Source organism: Schistocerca cancellata, chromosome 9 (assembly GCF_023864275.1).
Source record: "Schistocerca cancellata isolate TAMUIC-IGC-003103 chromosome 9, iqSchCanc2.1, whole genome shotgun sequence".
NCBI classification, from domain to species: domain Eukaryota; kingdom Metazoa; phylum Arthropoda; class Insecta; order Orthoptera; family Acrididae; genus Schistocerca; species Schistocerca cancellata.
Genome location: NC_064634.1, coordinates 358537260 through 358559267, shown reverse-complemented (window position 1 = coordinate 358559267; position 22008 = coordinate 358537260).

Sequence of the window (22008 nt, the reverse complement as noted above, 5' to 3'; positions counted from 1 at the left end):
GGGTTCGATGACGGTTTCGATGTACCGTGCACTATTCAGTGTCCCCTCGACGATCACCAGTGGTGTACGGCCAGTGTAGGAGATCGCTCCCCACACCATGATGCCGGGTGTTGGCCCTGTGTGCCTCGGTCGTATGCAGACCTGATTGTGGCGCTCACCTGCACGGCGCCAAACACGCATACGACCATCATTGGCACCAAGGCAGAAGCGACTCTCATCGCTGAAGACGACACGTCTCCATTCGTCCCTCCATTCACGCCTGTCGCGACGCCACTGGAGGCGGGCTGCACGATGTTGGGGGGTGAGCGGAAGACGGCCTAACGGTGTGCGGGACCGTAGCCCAGCTTCATGGAGACGGTTGCGAATGGTCCTCGCCGATACCCCAGGAGCAACAGTGTCCCTAATTTGCTGGGAAGTGGCGGTGCGGTCCCCTACGGCACTGCGTAGGATCCTACGGTCTTGGCGTGCATCCGTGCGTCGCTGCGGTGCGGTCCCAGGTCGACGGGCACGTGCACCTTCCGCCGACCACTGGCGACAACATCGATGTACTGTGGAGACCTCACGCCCCACGTGTTGAGCAATTCGGCGGTACGTCCACCCGGCCTCCCGCATGCCCACTATACGCCCTCGCTCAAAGTCCGTCAACTGCACATACGGTTCACGTCCACGCTGTCGCGGCATGCTACCAGTGTTAAAGACTGCGATGGAGCTCCGTATGCCACGGCAAACTGGCTGACACTGACGGCGGCGGTGCACAAATGCTGCGCAGCTAGCGCCATTCGACGGCCAACACCGCGGTTCCTGGTGTGTCCGCTGTGCCGTGCGTGTGATCATTGCTTGTACAGCCCTCTCGCAGTGTCCGGAGCAAGTATGGTGGGTCTGACACACCGGTGTCAATGTGTTCTTTTTTCCATTTCCAGGAGTGTATTAGTTACCCTTGGTAAATGTGACAGACATGGGGTCTAGGACAGAGTGCTACAGTAACCTGCTGCTTACTTTATTTAAGCCATAAGAACCAGCCGATGTGTCTGACTTTTGGGACAGCAGCAATGAGCAGTATTTGAAGCCTGTTACCTGTTCATACTGTATGATGTGGAAGTACGGAGTATGTGCAAAGGCAGTGCCACAAGACTTGGTGGAATATAGGGGACATGTATCAGCAACAGCAAAAATGGTTCAAATGGCCCTGAGCACTATGCGACTTAACGTATGAGGTCATCAGTCGCCAAGAACTTAGAACTAATTAAACCTAACTAAATTAAGGACATCACACACATCCATGCCCGAGGCATGATTCGAACCTGCGACCGTAGCGGTCGCTCGGTTCCAGACTGCAGCGCCTAGAACCGCACGGCCACTCGGGCCGGCCAGCAACAGCATTACGGTAACGGCAACAGGGATGGAGAGGGAGGAAGGGACCAACCGTTAAATGCAAGAAGGAACCTTAAGTAGTGTCTCACGCAAGCGAGGGCTATAGCATCATCCTGAGGTTCGATTTTTTACATCAGCATCATACGAAAATGACCTCCAGCGAGGTTTGGTGGAACTTAGTGGTAACACATTCCAACTAGGAAAAATTGTCACCAGTGTAGATGTGTCATGAGGTGCATCTATAGTACAGGACAATTCAGTTCAACTATCTTTTTTTTTTTTTAACAAGCTGCGACATCGTCGCGAAAAAACACAGTGACTTGTATATGTAACAAGTTTCCTTTAATCTACGTCTATGGTCACAATCTTTTCTGTTTAACATATTACCGGTTTCGGTCTTTAATGACCATCATCAGATCTGTCTCATAAAGTAGATTAGGACATTGTTTTTATGAGACAGATCTGATGATGGTCATTAAAGACCGAAACCGGTAAACTGTTAAACAGAAAAGATTGTGACCATAGACGTAAATTAAAGGAAACTTTTTTTTTAAGTCGTCAATATTCCAACTGGTTTGATGTGGCCCGCAACGATTACCTCTCCTGAACCAATCTCTTGATCTCAGAGTAGCACTTGCCACTTACGTCCTCAATTGTTTGCTGGATATATTACAATCTCTACAGTTTTTACTCCCTACAGCTTCCTGTAGTACCGTGGAAGTTATTCTATGAAGTCTTAACAGATGTCCTGTCATCGTGTCTCTTCTTCTACTCAGTATTTTCCATCCATTCCTTTCCTCGCCGATTCTCTCGAGAACCTCCGCATTCCTAGACTTACAATTCCACCTAATTTCTGTAGCACCACATCTCAGATGCTTAGATTCTCAACTTTTCCGGTTTCTCCAGAGTCTGTATTTCACTGCCATCAATTCTGTGCTCCAAACGTAAATTTCACAAAAATTTCTTCAAATTAACGCCTATGTTTGATACAAGTAAACTTTTATTGGTCAGAAATGTCCTTTTTGACAATACTTGTCTGTTTTTATTTCCTCTTTGCTCCGTCCGTCGTGAGTTACTTTGCTGCCTAGGCAGCTGCATTCCTTAGCTTCTTCTACTTCATGGTCACCAATCCTGATGTTAAGATTGTCGCTGTTCTCATTTCAGCTACTTCTCATTTCTTTCTTCTATTTACTCTTAGTCCATATTCTGTACTCTTTAGGCTGTTCATTTCATTCGGCTTATCCTGTAATTTTTCTTCACTTTTACAGAGGACAGCAATTTCGTCAGCGAACCTTATCATTGATATTATTTCACCTTGAATTTTAATTCCACTCTTGAACTTTTCTTTTATCACTGCTTTTTCGATTTATAGATTGAACAGTAGGGGCTAAAGAAATTATTTTTGTCTTACATCCTTTCTATTCCGAGCACTTCGTTCTTGGTCTTCCACTCTTATTATTCCCTCTTGGTCTTGTAAATATTGCATGTCACCCCTCTTTCCCTATAGCTTACCCCTACTTTTCTAATTCCGAACATATTGCACCAATTGACGTTGTCGAACGCTTTTTCCAGAAAGACAAATTCTATGAATGTGTCTTGATTTTTCTTTAGTCTTGCTTCCATCATCAACCGCAACGTCAGAATTGCCTCTCTGGTACCATCACCTTTCCTAAAGCCAAACGGGTAGTCATCTAACACTTCCTCAATTTTCTTTTCCGTCCTTCTGTATTTTATTCTTGTTAGCGACTTGGACGCATGAGTTGTCAAGCAGATTGTGCGATAATTCTCGCAGTTGTCGACTCTAGCAGTCTTGGGACGGTGTGGATGATGTTTTTCTGAAACTCTGATCATCATTCTACAGAGTAACGTGAATACTCGTTTTATTGCCACTTTCCCCAATGATTCTAGAAACTTTGATGGAATGTTATCTTCCCTTCTACCTTATTCGAGTTTTAAGTTTGCAAAAGCTCTTTTAAATCCTGCTTCTAATATTGGATCCCCCATCTCTTCTATATTGACTCTTGTTTCTTCTTCTATAACGTCATCAGAAGTCTTCCCCTCATAAAGGCCTTCAGTGTACCCTTTCCACCTATTTGCTCTCTTCTCTGCATTGGACAGTCGAATTCCCGTTGCATTCTTAATGTTACCACTCTTGCTTTTAATTTCACAGAAGGTGCTTTTGACTTTCTATATCTTGATTCATTCCTTGCGACCATCATTTCTTTTTCGGTGTCTTCACATTTTTCATGCAGCCATTTCGCCTTATCTTCCCTGCACTTCTTATTAATTTCGTTCTTAAGTGACTTGCATTTCTGTATACCTACGTTTTTCTTTCCACCTTCTGTTATTACTGTTTTTAGAGAACTGAACAGCCTGCTGAGGTATTCCTTATCGCAGTATCTACACCCTCAGGGAACTCCAAGCACATCTCTTCATTGCTTAATACCTCCATATCCCACATCTTTAGGCACTTATTCTTCCTGACTAGTGTCTTAAGCTTCACTAAATTTAGATCTAAGTCTATATCTGCTTCTGGGTACGCTTTACAATCGAGTATCTGATTTCGGAATCTCTACCCGACCATGATGTATTCTAACTGAAATCTTACCATATCTCCCGGCCTTTTCCAAGTATACCTCCTCCTCTTGTGATTCTTGAGGAGAATATTCCCTATTACTATCCGAAGTTTATTGTAGAACGCAAATAGTCTTTCTCCTCTTTCATTCCTACTACCAAGCCCATATTGTCCGGTAACCCTTTCTTCTACTCCATCGCCTATAACCAGATTCCAGTTCCCTATGCATACAAATATACTAAGGCCCGATTCGCATGACTGGGTGTCATATTGCACTGAAAAGTAGCTTTTGGTGACCGTCGAGGCAGACTTACCAGTGGATATGTTGTGTAAAATAGAAATTCTGGAAGGAAAACGTTTGTTACATTCGGCGAATTGTTTAGTTAAAAGGAGTGTCGTATGCATATGGGAAAATGATGTTCTTAGGTTAAGTTAGGTTTAAGTAGTTCTAAGTCTAGGGGACTGATGACCTCAGATGTTAAGTCCCATAGTGATAAGAGTCATTTGAACCATTTTTGAACATGACAATAAATGTTTCGTTAAAATTCCACTGCAGTAGATTTACACAACAGAAATTTGTCGGAACATGTACACACTTAATAATAACATCAAATAACCACCGCAAGTTCAGTCAGTACTTGAATTATTGATGTACATTATTATCTCCTGCTAATATTGTAGCCAGTACTGGAACGGGTAGAGAATAAATAAAATTTTGCAGCAGTTGGATACGAAGAATGGCTTTTTCACAAATTATTATCAGCTGTAGGTAATCACTGGAAGGAAAGCTTTACAAAAATTTGAAGATAAGAACTACATCTACATACGTCTACAGATATACTCCGCTAGCCCCCAAGCAGTGTGTGGCGGAGGGCACAATTCACGCCAAAGTCTTATTGCCCCCCCCCCCCCTTGTTCCACTCGCGGATCGTGCGAGGGAAAAATGATTATCTGAACGCCTCAGTACGAGCTCTAATTCCCCTTAGCTTTGAATGGTGATCGTTGCGTGATTTAAAAGTTGGTGGTAATAATATATGCTCTACATCCTCGGTGAAGATCGGATTTCTGAATTTAGTGACCAGCCCCTTCCGTTTAGCGCGCCGACTATCTTAAAGTGTGTCCCACTTCAAACTTTATATGAGATTATTAACGCTCTCACGACGGCTAAATGTGCCAGTCACGAATCTTGCCGCTCTTCTTTGGACCTTCTCAACCTCTTGAATCAGACCCAACTGGTAAGCGTCCCATACAGACGAACAATACTCTAAGACTGGACGAACTAACGTATTGTTAGCTATTTCTTATGTTGAAGGTCTGCATCGCTTCAGGATTCTATCAATAAACCGCAATCTAGAGTTCACCTTACCCGTTACTTGTGTAATCTGATCATTTTGAATAGTCACACACAGATACTTGACGGATGTTAACGCTTCCAAAGACTGGGCATTTATTTTGTACTCGTACATTAACGGTAACTCTTTCACAATTATAGACGGCTGTAGAGGCAGCATAGCTCAATATTTCTGCATGGAGCCTCCAACGAATTGTTGAGTCCATACCACGTCGAGAAGCTACACTACGCCGCGAAAACAGGAGGTCCGACACGGTATTAGGACGCATCCCATGACTTGTCACATCAGTGTAAATTACACTCCTGGAAATTGAAATAAGAACACCGTGAATTCATTGTCCCAGGAAGGGGAAACTTTATTGACACATTCCTGGGGTCAGACACATCACATGATCACACTGACAGAACCACAGGCACATAGACACAGGCAACAGAGCATGCACAATGTCGGCACTAGTACAGTGTATATCCACCTTTCGCAGCAATGCAGGCTGCTATTCTCCCATGGAGACGATCGTAGAGATGCTGGATGTACTCCTGTGGAACGGCTTGCCATGCCATTTCCACCTGGCGCCTCAGTTGGACCAGCGTTCGTGCCGGACGTGCAGACCGCGTGAGACGACGCTTCATCCAGTCCCAAACATGCTCAATGGGGGACAGATCCGGAGATCTTGCTGGCCACGGTAGTTGACTTACACCTTCTAGAGCACGTTGGGTGGCACGGGATACATGCGGACGTGCATTGTCCTGTTGGAACAGTAAGTTCCCTTGCCGGTCTAGGAATGGTAGAACGATGGGTTCGATGACGGTTTGGATGTACCGTGCACTATTCAGTGTCCCCTCGACGATCACCAGTGGTGTACGGCCAGTGTAGGAGATCGCTCCCCACACCATGATGCCGGGTGTTGGCCCTGTGTGCCTCGGTCGTATGCAGTCCTGATTGTGGCGCTCACCTGCACGGCGCCAAACACGCATACGACCATCATTGGCACCAAGGCAGAAGCGACTCTCATCGCTGAAGACGACACGTCTCCATTCGTCCCTCCATTCACGCCTGTCGCGACACCACTGGAGGCGGGCTGCACGATGTTGGGGCGTGAGCGGAAGACGGCCTAACGGTGTGCGGGACCGTAGCCCCGCTTCATGGAGATAGTTGCGAATGGTCCTCGCCGATACCCCAGGAGCAACAGTGTCCCTAATTTGCTGGGAAGTGGCGGTGCGGTCCCCTACGGCACTGCGTAGGATCCTACGGTCTTGGCGTGCATCCGTGCGTCACTGCGGTCCGGTCCCAGGTCGACGGGCACGTGCACCTTCCGCCGACCACTGGCGACAACATCGATGTACTGTGGAGACCTCACGCCCCACGTGTTGAGCAATTCGGCGGTACGTCCACCCGGCCTCCCGCATGCCCACTATACGCCCTCGCTCAAAGTCCGTCAGCTGCACATACGGTTCATGTCCACGCTGTCGCGGCATGCTACCAGTGTTAAAGACTGCGATGGAGCTCCGTATGCCACGGCAAACTGGCTGACACTGACGGCGACGGTGCACAAATGCTGCGCAGCTAGCGCCATTCGACGGCCAACACCGCGGTTCCTGGTGTGTCCGCTGTGCCGTGCGTGTGATCGTTGCTTGTACAGCCCTCTCTCAGTGTCCGGAGCAAGTATGGTGGGTCTGACACACCGGTGTCAATGTGTTCTTTTTTCCATTTCCAGGAGTGTACAAAAGTCTTCTCACGCTGCTGCATAATAACAGAAGGTCATTTTACGGGTTACTTGCAGACACAGTTCTGCTGCTGTACGAATAACAGGTGCATCACATTGTGGGAGTGAAGTGGCATGGATGCTGGAAACGTACTTAAAAGTTGATACACGCGGGGCAGAACGCCTAAGTTGCACGCTGATTCACAGTGAAATTCTAATGTCCATCTGTTGTGAAATGATGCCAACAGTTTGACCACTGTCCCACAGACCGGGGTGATGCTTTATCGCCCACAGACTACAAAGTCCAGGCAACAGATTCGCAGCAGTCACAGAGTGGCTATCACTGTCATTACTCAACACATTCGCACCTCGAAGGATAGTGCTCATCCATCGCCCGAGTACGTCTTTAGTACCGTTCCAGACATTCTGCTCGTGGTGGATTCCACAGTCACCGCCACTTGTACATTGGCTTTTTTTTTTTTAAATGGCTGAGCACTATGGGACTCAACTGCTGTGGTCATAAGTCCCCTAGAACTTAGAACTACTTAAACCTAACTAACCTAAGGACAGCACACAACACCCAGCCATCACGAGGCAGAGAAAATCCCTGACCCCGCTGGGAATCGAACCCGGGAACCCGGGCGTGGGAACTTGTACATTGAGCTCAAGGCTTCCTTGAACGTTCCTCTGTGGAAGTCAATGACTTACTTACAAGTTAGCCACATCGTAACGGCTGAGGAGACACGAGTGCGTCATTTCACACCTGCAACAAAGAGAGCGTTTATGGAGTGGGGACACACGTATTCGCCTCCGCGGACGTGGAAAGCTGCTCCATCAGCGCCATCAGTAGGGAAAGTCATGGCCACAGTTTTCTTCGACTGTGAAGCAGTTTCGTGCTCAGAGTTTATGGCTAAGGGTGCAGTCATTATTCGTACTGCGCAACACTGACATAGCTGCATAACGCCATAAAGAACAGTCTCTGGTAATCCATCAAGCAGGATTACAGCTTGAAACCTAGTACTTGAATAATGATGACAAAACCAGCAGTGGTATTTGATTCTAACTTCGTTTGTCCTTTTAAAACACGGTACCAGTTTCGACACCACATGGTGCCATCTTCAGGGCCCAAACGTTACCCGCAGTACACAACGGTTTTCACGTGCAATGAACAGAATCATATGCAGTGGGAGAAAATTAAGTGCTTTGTGTACCTTCCGTGGCAGTAACAAGCCCAGCATGCTCTTCTGACCATTCTAGGCTTGTTGTTGCCTCAGATGGTACGACCGTGCAGGGCTTGTTACTGCCACGGAACGTACAGAGTCCAGTTGATTTTCACCCACTGCATTTGATTCTGTTCATTGCATATGAAAACAGTTGTGGATGGCGGATAACATTCGGGTCCTGAAGATGACACCGTATGGTGTTGAAACTGGTAGCAGGTTTTAAAAAGAATGAACGACATTAGATTCAAATACAGCTGCAGGTTTTGTCATTATTCAAATACCATAAAGGATAAGAGACGTGGAAAACACATTGTTCTCCTGCACCACAATCTAACACCACACACGGCCCACAGAACAGAAGCCTTGCTTCTGTGTTTTCGAAGGGAAGTTTGGAAGCATCCGTCATAAAGTTCAAATCTTGCACGATGTGATTTACATATTTTCGGCAAGCTGAGAAAATGACTGGGGAAAAGAGACTTTCCAGTGTTGATGTTCGACTGGCGCCGTAACCAGAACAATCCTACCGTAGTTTACAGAGACTTGGTGACTATGTTGAAATACAATATTATGTATTCGTATCTGTGCAACTTTCAGGTGTAGCGCAGCACTCAATATAAGTTAGTTGACCTGCCACAAGAGTTAGTAACTTACTTTTTAAAGTACCCTAGTATTAAGAACTTAAGTAAAAACAATCCAAGATCGCATGTACGTTGTCAAAACTTAAAATTTATTTCTTCAGGTGACCGTTTCGACCGTGGTGCGATCATCTTCAGACCATTAACGCTTCATGATGACGGCTAGTGAGAGTGCGACGAGGGGCAGTCCGCTATGAAGCACCAGTGAACATTACACTTAACTTTTACGTCAATCGTGATTGCTGTTTTCCCAGAAACAATGTTCCAAACGATACTTCCCTAGTATTACTGTTGTTGTTTTGTCTAGAATTACAGGTCCACTACTTCTTCTGATGTCTGCATGCACGTTAAGGAGTTGAATAACAGACAAAACTATACGTCGTGTTTGTTCATTAGTAGTGTCCAGCACTAATAACAAAATGTATCTACCGCTCTCGAATATGGCCGCCTTCAGTGTTGCCACCACACCACCAATCAAGAACGAAAACTCAGGGCCACCTGAAGTGACACACAGCTGTCGCTGCGACCATTCTGCTAGTAACTGCCGGTAGCCCCCTACCATCAGTTGCAGCAACTGCTATAACGGTAGCTTGTGATGCTATCTATGAGGTCATAGAAGCCACACGTCAGAATAATACGCTTTTTTAATATCAGGTTAAATTTATGCATACCATATAGGCTTCCACAGCCGAATGTATCGGCTACAGGTAAATCTTCGGGTTTGTACAGTCATGGACCATGAATTTTTTTAGTTCCAAACGTTTCGTCCAGAGGTGCACCCAACATTTTCAGAGGAGCTCGTAGAGCCGTGCGTCGGCAAGACTCTGAAAATGTGCAGTAAACTGTCAGGAACGGAAACCTTCCGTTGTCCACGGCCGTATACCCAGAAGTTGTACACTACTGGCCATTAAAATTGCTACACCACGAATATGACGTGCTACAGACGCGAAATTTAACCGACAGGAAGAAGATGCTGTGATATGCAAATGATTAGCTTTTCAGAGCATTCACACAAGGTTGGCGCCGGTGGCGACACCTACAACGTGCTGACACGAGGAAAGTTTCCAACCGACTTCTCATACACAAACAGCAGTTGACCGGCCTTGCCTGGAGAAACGTTGTTGTGATTCCTCGTGTAAGGAAGAGAAATGCGTACCATCACGTTTCCGACTTTGATAAAGGTCGGATTGTAGCCTATCGCGACTGCGGTTTATCGTATAGCGACATTGCTGCTCGTGTTGGTAGAGATCCATTGACTGTTAGCAGAATACTGAATCGGTGGGTTGAGGAGGGTAATACGGAACGCCGTGCTGGATCCCAACGGCCTCGTATCACTAGCAGTCGAGATGACAGGCATCTTATCCGCATGGCTGTAACGAATCGTGAAGCCACGTCTCGACCGCTGAGTCAACAGATGCAAGACAACAACCATCTGCACGAACAGTTCGACGACGTTTGCAGCAGCATGGACTATCAGCTCGGAGACTATGGCTGCGGTTACCTTTGACGCTGCATCACAGACAGGAGCGCCTGCGATGGTGTACTCAACGACGAACTTGGGTGCACGAATGGCAAAACATCATTTTTTCGGATGAATCCAGGTTCTGTTTACAGCATCGTGTTGGTCGCATCCGTGTTTGGCGACATCGCGGTTAACGCACATTGGAAGCGTGTATTCGTCATCGCCATAATGGCGTATCACCCGGTGTGATGGTATGGGGTGCCATTGGTTACACATCTCGGTTACTTTTTGTTCGCATTGACGGCACTTTGAACAGTGGACGCTACATTTCAGATGTGTTACGACCCGTGGCTCTACCCTTCATTCGATCCCTGTGAAACCCTACATTTCAGTAGGATAATGCACGACCGCATGTTGAAGCTCCTGTACGGTCCTTTATAGATACAGAAAATGTTGGACTGCTGCCCTGGCCAGCACATTCTCCAGATCTTCACGAACTGAAAAGTCTGGTCAATGGTGGCCGAGCAACTGGCTCGTCACAATACGCCAGTCACTACTCTTGATGCATTTTAGTATCTAGTTGAAGCTGCATGGGCAGCTGTACCTGTACACTCCATCCAAGCTTTGTTTGACTCAATGCCCAGGTGTATCAAGGCCGTTATTACGGCCAGAGGTGGTTGTTTTGGGTACTGATTTCTCAGGATCTATGAACCTAAATTGCTTGAAAATGTAATCACATGTCAGTTCTAGCATAATATATTTGTCCAATGAGTACCCGTTTATCATCTGCACTTCTTCTTGGTAGCAATTTTAATGGCCATTAGTATATCTTTATGCAAATTTAAATTACATTGAAGGCCATTTTTCAGCATGATTCAGTGCAGTAAAATAGAGTTCGGGAACCCTGACAAGTTGTAGGTTCTATTCACATGCAAATAATGTTCATAACTTATTGCGCCAACTGACATTGGAGTATAAACGAAAATCATTTTTAAAAGGACCAAAGTAAAACAAACTTGAGCTGAATAACATTTGTGTTTGTAAGAGAAGATTTCATTTCATTAGTAAAGCGCATATTTTGAATCGTATATTGTCAATGCGAAGTATTTTGAAAGTTATCTAAGCTTTAAGTAATTAAAACACCATCTTTTATATAGCACAAGTTAAATGGTTCGATGTATTTCGACCTCTTACTTGGAGTGTGTTACCTCAACTGCTATAAACTGTTTTTTAAAGGAAATGTAAAAAAGTTAAGCAGTACTGTCGTTTATGCTCTACAAAACATATTAGGTCACAACAAATAAAAACTAGTTCTGAGTTTCAATAAACATTAGTAACGTTTGGTCGAAATTTCTAAAAGGGAAACTGATATGTGCGCTGACAGCAGCGTAAGAATTACCCAGGTAGCAATGATTAAACAAGTTTATTTAGCATACATCATTAGCACATTTACACCAGCATGGATTGAAACAAAACATAAAACAAGTCACTTCCGGAAACAGAAGGTCTGTCACTGTCATGGAGTCTAAGTTCAATAAACACACACTTTATAAACATCATTGCCCCTTAGAATGTTCAGAGTTAAAGAACAAACTGAATGAACAAAGTTTTCGTCCCACCGGGAGCGAAACTGTTTAATTCGGCATGTAACCTTTTGAAAGTTGAACAGGAATAAATTTACGAGTCCACAAGTCTGCCACAATGACAGAGTCCCCGTCTTCTTTGACAAAAAGGGTACTAATATTCTAAGTGCACAGTTGGGAGCTCCCGTGGTCGCAAAGTAAGACGTGAATGGCAGTTACATTATGTAGGCAGTTCTCGAGTGAGAAGTCTAATGGATGGAATCCTTCCGGAATCGGCATCTGGCCCAGGAAAGCTCACTTGGAGCGAACTGGTCTGGTGCGGCCCGAACACTGCTCGATATGCCACCCAGCGCTAGGATACAGTCAGCCTATTTCGGATCACGTGTTTTGCAGAATAGTGCAGCCCACGGCCTCTAGCGATGCTTTGATCGGCTTCTGCTGGGCGGTCGGAGCATGACCGTCTGTCTTCCGGAAAACTGTCCCCTGTGTGTTAGGGATTTTTGAAGCACTGGTGAGACATCGGCTGCTGGCACAGCAGGCGTTAAGTCTTGGTACAGCAGAAACCAAGAGCAAAAATTTGATTCACAATAAATAATTTTTTGCTCTAACAGCTGTAAAATTTATTTATTTTCTACCGATTTTTGTTCTAGCAACCATGTTCGCAGGAGATAATAATGTACATCAGTTCATCAAAAATATATCTCTGCCAAATATGAGAACATCAAGTATAACACATGACAATAGCTGGCCGCTGTGACCGAGGTGTTCTAGGCGCTTCAGTCCGGAACCGCGCCGTTGCTACGGTCGCAGGTTCGAATCCTGCCTCGGGCAGGGATGTGTGTGATGCTCTTAGGTTAGTTAGGTTTAAGTAGCTCTAAGTCTAGGGAACTGATAACCTCAGATGTTAAGTGCCATAGTGCTCAGAGCCATTTGAACCATTTTTGGACATATTTCGTTAAAGTTCCACTGCAGTAGATTTACACAACAGAAATGTCGAAACATGTACACACTTAATAATAACATCAAATAACCACCGCAAGTTCACTCAGTACTTGAATAACTGATGTACACTATTATCTCCTGCGAAGATGGTAGTCAGTACTGATGCTGGTAGAGAATAAATAAAATTGTAGCTGTTAGATACGAAGAATGGGTTTTTCACAGATTATTATCAGCTGTTGATAATCACTGGAAGGAAAGCTTTACAAAAATTTGAAGATGAGAACTACATCTACATTTATACTACGCTAGCTCCCAAGCGGTGTGTGACGGAGCGCACAATTCGCCCCAAAGCCATATTTCCCCCCCTCTGTTCCACTCGCGGATCGCGCGAGGGAAAAACGACTGTCTGAACGCCTCAGTACGAGCTCTAATTTCCCTTATCTTTGAATGGTGATCATTGCGCGATTTGAAAGTTGCTGGTAATAATATATGCTCTACATCCTCGGTGAAGATCGGATTTCGGAATTTAGTGACCAGCCCCTTCCGTTTAGCGCGCCGTCTATCTGAAAGTGTGTCCCACGTCAAACTTTCTATAAGTTTTGTAACGCTCTCGCGACGGCTAAATGTGCCAGTCACGAATCTTGCCGCTCTTCTTTGGACCTTCTCAATCTCTTGAATCAGACTCAACTGGTAAGGGTCCCATACAGACGAATAATACTCTAAGACTGGACGAACTTATTGTAAGCTATTTCCTTTGTTGAAGGACTGCATCGCTTCACGATTCTACCAATAAACCGCAATTTAGAGTTCACCTTACCCGTTACTTGTGTAATCTGATCATTCCCATTGAGATCATTTCGAATAGTCACACCCACATACTTGACGGATGTTACCGCTTCCAAAGACTGGGCATTTATTTTGTACTCGTACATTAATGAGGATTTTCGCCTTATTATACGCAGTAGGTATTAGAGTAAATTTCAAACAAACTATTAAGTTACAGCAGAACCAGATTTTGAATTGAAAAATTAGGTTATGACGAACAAAGAGCCTTCTAACTGAAGATGTTGCTCAAATGCTTTTAATCAATATTAAATCGATAAAAACAGCAGAGGATAGAACGGAATTATATCACAAACTTTTAACATTCCTTCCTCTCCACTCCAACACTAAACACCTTCTGATGTCCTACATTTAACACATATCTGACCACAACTTCTCAACCGTTGCATACCCCGATTATTAATCCTTGTATTTTCCGTTATTTCCCTAAATCGCATAAAGTAAATGTCGGTATCGTTCCTTTGAATGGGCACGACCGCTTTCCTTCCCCTTCCTTTCCTAGTCTGTGCTCCGTCTCCGTCTCTAATGATCTCGATATCGACGGAACGTTAAACAATAATCTCCTCCTCGTCGTCCTCCACTATCCTTGTACTAAATCTTACCTACACTAACACATTGCTCAACTTACACCAACACACTTCAGCCATCATATTTCAAACAAATTGTTATCATTATCACTGTGAGATGTAACCATGCTAACAGATTTAACACACTTCTATTCCTGCCCGTTTTAAGGGCTCCTTTCTCCTCATTCCTACCCATAAGTTTCCAACAGCTTATTTCATGCTCATCTTTTCCATCATTCCATCACACAACTTTTCCCAAACGATCTCCCACGTAAAACCCACATTAATTACACTAGTGGTCATTAAAATTGCTACACCAAGAAGAAATTCAAATGATAAACGGGTATTCATTGGACAAATATATTATACTAGAACTGACATGTGATTACATTTTCAAGCAATTTGGGTGCATAGATCCTGAGAAATCAATACCCAGAACAACCACCTCTGGCAGTAATAACGGCCTTCATACGCCTGGGCATTGAGTCAAACAGAGCTTGGATGGCGTGTACAGGTACAGCTGCCCATGCAGCTTCAACACGATACTACAGTTCATCAAGAGTAGTGACTGGCGTATTGTGACGAGCCAGTTGCTCGGCCACCATTGACCAGACTTTTTCAGCTGGTGAAGATCTGGAGAATGTGCTGGCCAGGGCAGTAGTCGAACATTTTCTGTATCCAGAAAGGCCCGTACAGGACCTGCAACATGCGGTCATGCATTATCCTGTTGAAATGTAGGGTTTCTCAGGGATCGAATGAAGGGTAGAGCCACGGGTCGTAACACATCTTAAATGTAGCGTCCACTGTTCAAAGTGCTGACAGTGCGAACATGAGGTGACCGAGACGTGTAACCAATGGCACCCCATACCATCACGCCGGGTGATACGCCAGCATGGCGATGACGAATACACGCTTCCAATGTGCGTTCACCGCGATGTCGCCAAACACGGATGCTGTAAACAGAACCTGGATTCATCCGAAAAATGACGTTTTACCATTCGTGCACCCATAATCCGTGCTGCTGCATACGTCGTCGAACTGTTCGTGCAGATGGTTGTTGTCTTGCAAACGTCCCCATCTGTTGACTCAGGGATCGAGACGTGGCTGCACGATCCGTTACAGCCATGCGGATAAGATGCCTGTCATCTCGACTGCTAGTGATACGAGGCCGTTAGGATCCAGCACGGCGTTCCGTATTACCCTCCTCAACCCACTGATACCATATTCTGCTAATAGTCATTCGATCTCGACCAACGCGAGCAGCAATGTCGCGATACGATAAACCGTAATCGCTTTAGGCTAGAATCTGACCTTTGTCAAAGTCGGAAACGTGATGGTACTCATTTCTCCTCCTTACACGAGGCATCTTTCCTCATGTCAGAACGTTGTAGGTGTCGACACCGGCGCCAACCTTGTATGAATGCTCTGAAAAGCTAATCATCTACATATCACAGCATCTTCTTCCTGTCGGTTAAATTTCGCGTCTGTGGCACGTCATCTTCGTGGTGTAGCAATTTTAATGGCCAGTAGTGTATTCCCTTGTCACGAATCGTACACTTACTACCAGCTGCTTCCTTAAAATCAGCAAATCTGATTTCCAACCCTTCCTCACTTCCTGTTAGTCACAAAGCCACGCACCTCCAAGGTCAGAAGTAGTGTTACAGCCAATGGAAGACATCAGTTTCTGTCATGACGAACATAGAGAAACTTGGTCCTTTAAATACTTAAATACACTCCTGGAAATTGAAATAAGAACACCGTGAATTCATTGTCCCAGGAAGGGGAAACTTTATTGACACATTCCTGGGGTCAGATACATCACATGATCACACCGACAGAACCACAGACACATAGACACAGGCAACAGAGCATGCACAATGTCGGCACTAGTACAGTGTCCACCTTTCGCAGCAATGCAGGCTGCTATTCTCCCATGGAGACGATCGTAGAGATGCTGGATTTAGTCCTGTGGAACGGCTTGCCATGCCATTTCCACCTGGCGCCTCAGTTGGACCAGCGTTCGTGCTGGACGTGCAGACCGCGTGAGACGACGCTTCATCCAGTCCCAAACATGCTCAATGGGGGACAGATCCGGAGATCTTGCTGGCCAGAGTAGTTGACTTACACCTTCTAGAGCACGTTGGGTGGCACGGGATACATGCGGACGTGCATTGTCCTGTTGGAACAGCAAGTTCCCTTGCCGGTCTAGGAATGGTAGAACGATGGGTTCGATGACGGTTTGGATGTACTGTGCACTATTCAGTGTCCCCTCGACGATCACCAGTGGTGTACGGCCAGTGTAGGAGATTGCTCCCCACACCATGATGCTGGGTGTTGGCCCTGTGTGCCTCGGTCGTATGCAGTCCTGATTGTGGCGCTCACCTGCACGGCGCCAAACACGCATACGACCATCATTGGCACCAAAGCAGAAGCGACTCTCATCGCTGAAGACGACACGTCTCCATTCGTCCCTCCATTCACGCCTGTCGCGACACCACTGGAGGCGGGCTGCACGATGTTGGGGCGTGAGCGGAAGACGGCCTAACGGTGTGCGGGACCGTAGCCCAGCTTCATGGAGACGGTTGCGAATGGTCCTCGCCGATACCCCATGAGCAACAGTGTCCCTAATTTGCTGGGAAGTGGCGGTGCGGTCCCCTACGGCACTGCGTAGGATCCTACGGTCTTGGCGTGCATCCGTGCGTCGCTGCGGTCCGGTCCCATGTCGACGGGCACGTGCACCTTCCGCCGACCACTGGTGACAACATCGATGTACTGTGGAGACCTCACGCCCCACGTGTTCAGCAATTCGGCGGTACGTCCACCCGGCCTCCCGCATGCCCACTATACGCCCTCGCTCAAAGTCCGTCAACTGCACATACGGTTCACGTCCACGCTGTCACGGCATGCTACCAGTGTTAAAGACTGCGATGGAGCTCCGTATGGCACGGCAAACTGGCTGACACTGACGGCGGCGGTGCACAAATGCTGCGCAGCTAGCGCCATTCGACGGCCAACACCGCTGTTCCTGGTGTGTCCGCTGTGCCGTGCGTGTGATCATTGCTTGTACAGCCCTCTCGCAGTGTCCGGAGCAAGTATGGTGGGTCTGACACACCGGTGTCAATGTGTTCTTTTTTCCATTTCCAGGAGTGTATAACCGTTGTATGACACTTGTAATTTAGCACCGTTTTAATATTTCAAACTAACTTTACATATTATAAAACTCTTTGCACAATTATTATTGTCGCTTTTTGTCCGAAGACTTATTTGATGTCTCTCTCCAAGTTCGTCTCTGCTATTCAAGCTTCTTCATCTCAGCATAACTACCGCAACCTACATCCATTTGAACCTGCTTACTGTATCCAAGACTTGGCCTCGCTCTACAGTTTTTATCCCCCAAACTTCACTCTATTACCAAATTAACCGTGATGATGCCTCACGATGTGTCCTGTCAATCAGTCCTTTCAAATGTTGAAATGTGTGTGAATTCCTAAGGGACCAAAATGCTTAGGTCATCGGTCCCTAGACTTACACACTACTTAAACTAATTTAAACTAACTTATGCTGAGAACAACACACACACCAATTCCCGAGGGAGGCGCTGAATCACCGGCGGGAGGGGCCGCGCAGTCCGTGACATGACGCCTTAAACCGCGCGGCCACTCCGCGGGGCAATCAGTCCTTTCTTTTAGTCAAGTTGTGCACTAAACATTTTTTTCCTCAATTCCATTCATTACCTTCTAATTAGTTATTCGATCCTAAGCATTCTTATGCAGTGCCTTATTTACAAATCTTGTATTCTCTGTTTTCCCGAACTGCTTTTCGTCCACGTTTCACTTACGTACAAGGAAGCACATTACACAGACGTCTTCAAAAACACTTCGTTATTAGATATTAACAAAGCCCTCTTCTTCAGAAATTCTCTCCCTGCTGTGCCCAATCTGCATTTTTTATCCTCTCTGTTTTGGCAATCATCAGTTATTTTGCTCCCCAAACAGTGTGACTCATCTACTGCTTTTGCTGTCTCATTTCCTTATTTAATTCCTACAGCATCGTCTGATTTAATTCCACTAAATTCCACTACCCTTGTCTTACTTTTGGTGATATTCATCTTATAATCTCTTTTCAAGACATTATCCATTCTCCATTTCTTAGCTACCGTGGCCGGTTTCGAATTACCTAGTGTGGGAACCTTTATTCATTAGTGTAGCATTGTTCCTCATTCACAATGGATAAAAGTTCCACTGTCCATTCCATTCACATCTACATACATAAGCCGCAAGCCACCGGATGGTGTATGGACGAGGATACCATGTGCTACTCGCAGATGGAGGGAGGGAAAAACGACTATATCTCTCCATGCAAGTTCTAATTCCTCTTTTCTTGTCTTGGCGGACGTTACGCAAAATACATGTTAGAGTTAGTAGAGTCGTTCTGCAATCTGCTGCAAATGTCTGGTCTCTCCATTTTCTCAGTAGTGTTTTTCGAAAGAAGCTTCGTTTTCCCTCCAGGCATTCCCATTCGGGTTCACGTAACATCTCCATAACACTCGCATGTTGATCAAATCTGTCGTTAACAAATGTAGCAGCACGTATTTTAATTGCTTCGATATCTTCATTTAAACCGATTTTGTGGGAGTCCCAAACACTGAAACAGCATTTAAGAATGTGTCGCATTATTATTCTGTATGCGGTCTCCATTGTAGATGAGCTACACTTCCCTAAAACTCTCCCAGTAAAACCATTCGCCTTCCCTACTACCGTCCTTAATTGCTCCTTCCATATCATACCGCTTTCTAACGTTACGCTAGGTATTCAATCGACATTACTGTGTGAAGCAGCACAACACTCGTTCCGTACTCGAACACCACTGAATTGTTTTTCCTACACATCTGCATTAAATTACGTTCTTCTACCTTTGTACCAAGCTGCCATTCCTCATAATAAATAGAAATGCTGCGTAAGTCATTTTGTATCCTTCTACAGTCACTCAAGAACCACACTTTTCTGTACACTATAACGTCAGCAGCAAACAGTCACAGATTAATGCTCACCCTATCCGTCACAATATTAATGTATACAGAGAACAAGAGTGGTGCTATCAAACTTGCTTGGGGCACTGTTGTTTCTGACGAACGCTTGCCGTCGAGGGCGACGTACTGCGTTCTATCACTTATGAACTCTTCGAGCCACTCACACATCCTCGAACTTTCGTCAAGTCTGCAGTGGGATCCCATATCAAACGCTTTCCGGAAATCTAGGGATATGTAATCTGGTTATTCAACTGCTCTTCCAAGTCCTGCGCCGCCTCTGACAGAATCACAGTGGCAAACACCAAAGTTTTTATTTCTTCTCCATGAATCTTAATTTCCTTCCCAAATTTCTCCTTTGTTTTCTTTACTGCTTACTCAATGTACAAAATGAATAACATCGAGGATAGGCTACAACTCTGCTTTACGTCCTTCCGTACCGGACGTAATAGTTACAGTTGATACTTCATCAAGCGTCCGTTTGTCCGTTGGATTAATTAACATTAAATAAATAATAAACTGCATGTGAAAGACACTTATGCCTATGTGAGTACTGAAAATGATTTTAATTCGCTTCTGGTCAATTACCCCGACTTATAAAGTCTTTCAGCTGTTGCAGGAAGACATTGAGGTAGTCGGAATGACCAAGATGGTGGTGGGATCGGCGCTCTATGCCTACCAGACGGCGATCTTGTGTCTCCTAGGGCAGAAGATCACAACAGAGGTCAGTTTACCACGTACGTACAGTCTTTCTGTCAGTACATATAGCCTTTTTGTCAGTGCTTCCTCCCATGAAGTGTGTCAAAGAAACCTTCATTTGTGTTACACCTCGAGAGAGATGCAACAGCTCCGAAGTCATTACTTTCGTTATATCTTCTTAGCTCTTTCCACTTATGTCATCAAATTATGCGTGTAAAGTAGGAGTATGCACTTGTTCATTATCAGAATTAAACCGTGATTTATTTTCTAAGAATATTCTTAAGGATTTATTTTATTTACTAGCGATTCATCAAGAACATTAACACATTTAATCACACTATGTAAGGATGGAAGTACTTGCCAGGGAGTAACTGATGAAATCATAACCAAATTCCTTTTAACAAATGGGAATTTTATTCACTTTAATAGTGCCTAAAATCATTTTTTAGTAAAGAAACAGATTTGAAATTAAAATCAGAAAGCATCCTCTAAATATCAAAGTTACAATTTATTCAGAGGCAGAAAGAAACAAGTTTTGACTGTATGAGCTTTCGGGCAGAGAACCTTGCCGCTCCCTTTTGAAACGGCCGTGGTTACGACCGCTCACAACAGCCTCTGAAAAATTACACTGAAGCAGGTCTGCAACACACACATAACTTTAAACTAAGAGTTTTAACAATTTACACAAGCACACAAAATAAGCACCCCCCGGTAGGAGGGATGGAAATAGTACAAAACACTAACAATTAAAATATTAACCTTGCCACCAAAGGTGCAACTTGGCTTTAACTTCTAAGAGAAGTCTTACGGTAAAAGGGTGACAACTTTATATACTAAAATGATCATTTAAATAAAAGCCCATGGAATGCAATCTTATATAAAATTCTACAAGGCTAGCCAAACAATAGTTAAGATGCTCTACAGTACAAATATACTGCCTCTCAAGATCATAGGCAATAATATCAAAGTTTCAAAAGATCAAAATATATTTCAGGTATTAGGCTGTTATACTCCAAGCAATAAAATCGTTAACACACCAAATCCGACAAACATGACAGAGGCAGCAATTAACGTACGGTAGATTGATAGGGAGATTACCGAACAACCCGAACCGCAGGTTGCTCTAACCCACCCCTACTCCAGAAGGGGAAAAACGGGTCACCCAATTTATAAACAACCCCTTTCCCGCGGGTGGGCAAACGGAGAAGAATGTTGGGACGACCCCAAAGCAAAATGGCTGGTGACCTCACCAAGAAAACAAGTAGAATTTAACAAGAGTAAATCAAACAACATATCACCAATCACTTAACTTCTAATAAACTGCGATTTCTCGAGGAGACCTGGCGCGGCACCCCCAAATCGCTCTGCCGAACCGTCCGCTGCCAGCCGCTTCAACGGACGCAGGAAGGCGCGCCGATCTCCCGTCTCACGGCGTCGCAGCTCGTAGCTGTCGTGGATTGACTCCTGTTGCTCTCGTGTCGACCGCGGAGTCACTACCCCTCGCTATACGCCGCGGCCCACTGGACTCACGTGGTGACCTCACATGCGCCGACGTTCAAGGCAGACAAGTCATCTTGTGTCTCAGTGCGCGACCGACCAACCGACCGATCCAACCATCAATGACCATTGCCTGAGCAAATTAGAGCAGACTGACGGCCTAACGCGCAGACTCAGACGCAGGAACTAAGCCCCGACCGGGCGACCACTCGCTGAGTTCTCTTACTGGCGGAGTGGAAAGACTCTCATTTTGCAGGCTTTAAAGGTTGATCCGAACGACAGACAGACACGAACTGCCTAACAAATGCGGACAAGAGATAGACCCAGACTCACCGACTGGCGAGCTCATAGCGCCCCTTAAATGCACGTGAACAGGCAACCTTTCCCCTTTCCCACCAGAGGGAGACACCAAAGCTTCGATTGCCACAGCGGCGCCACTGCCAGAAACGGAGGGCGACTGCTTCACACTACGCGCTGCGGCGCGCTCTTCAAAACAGCAATTTTTACCACGGCTCAAGAATACTTGGGTTTA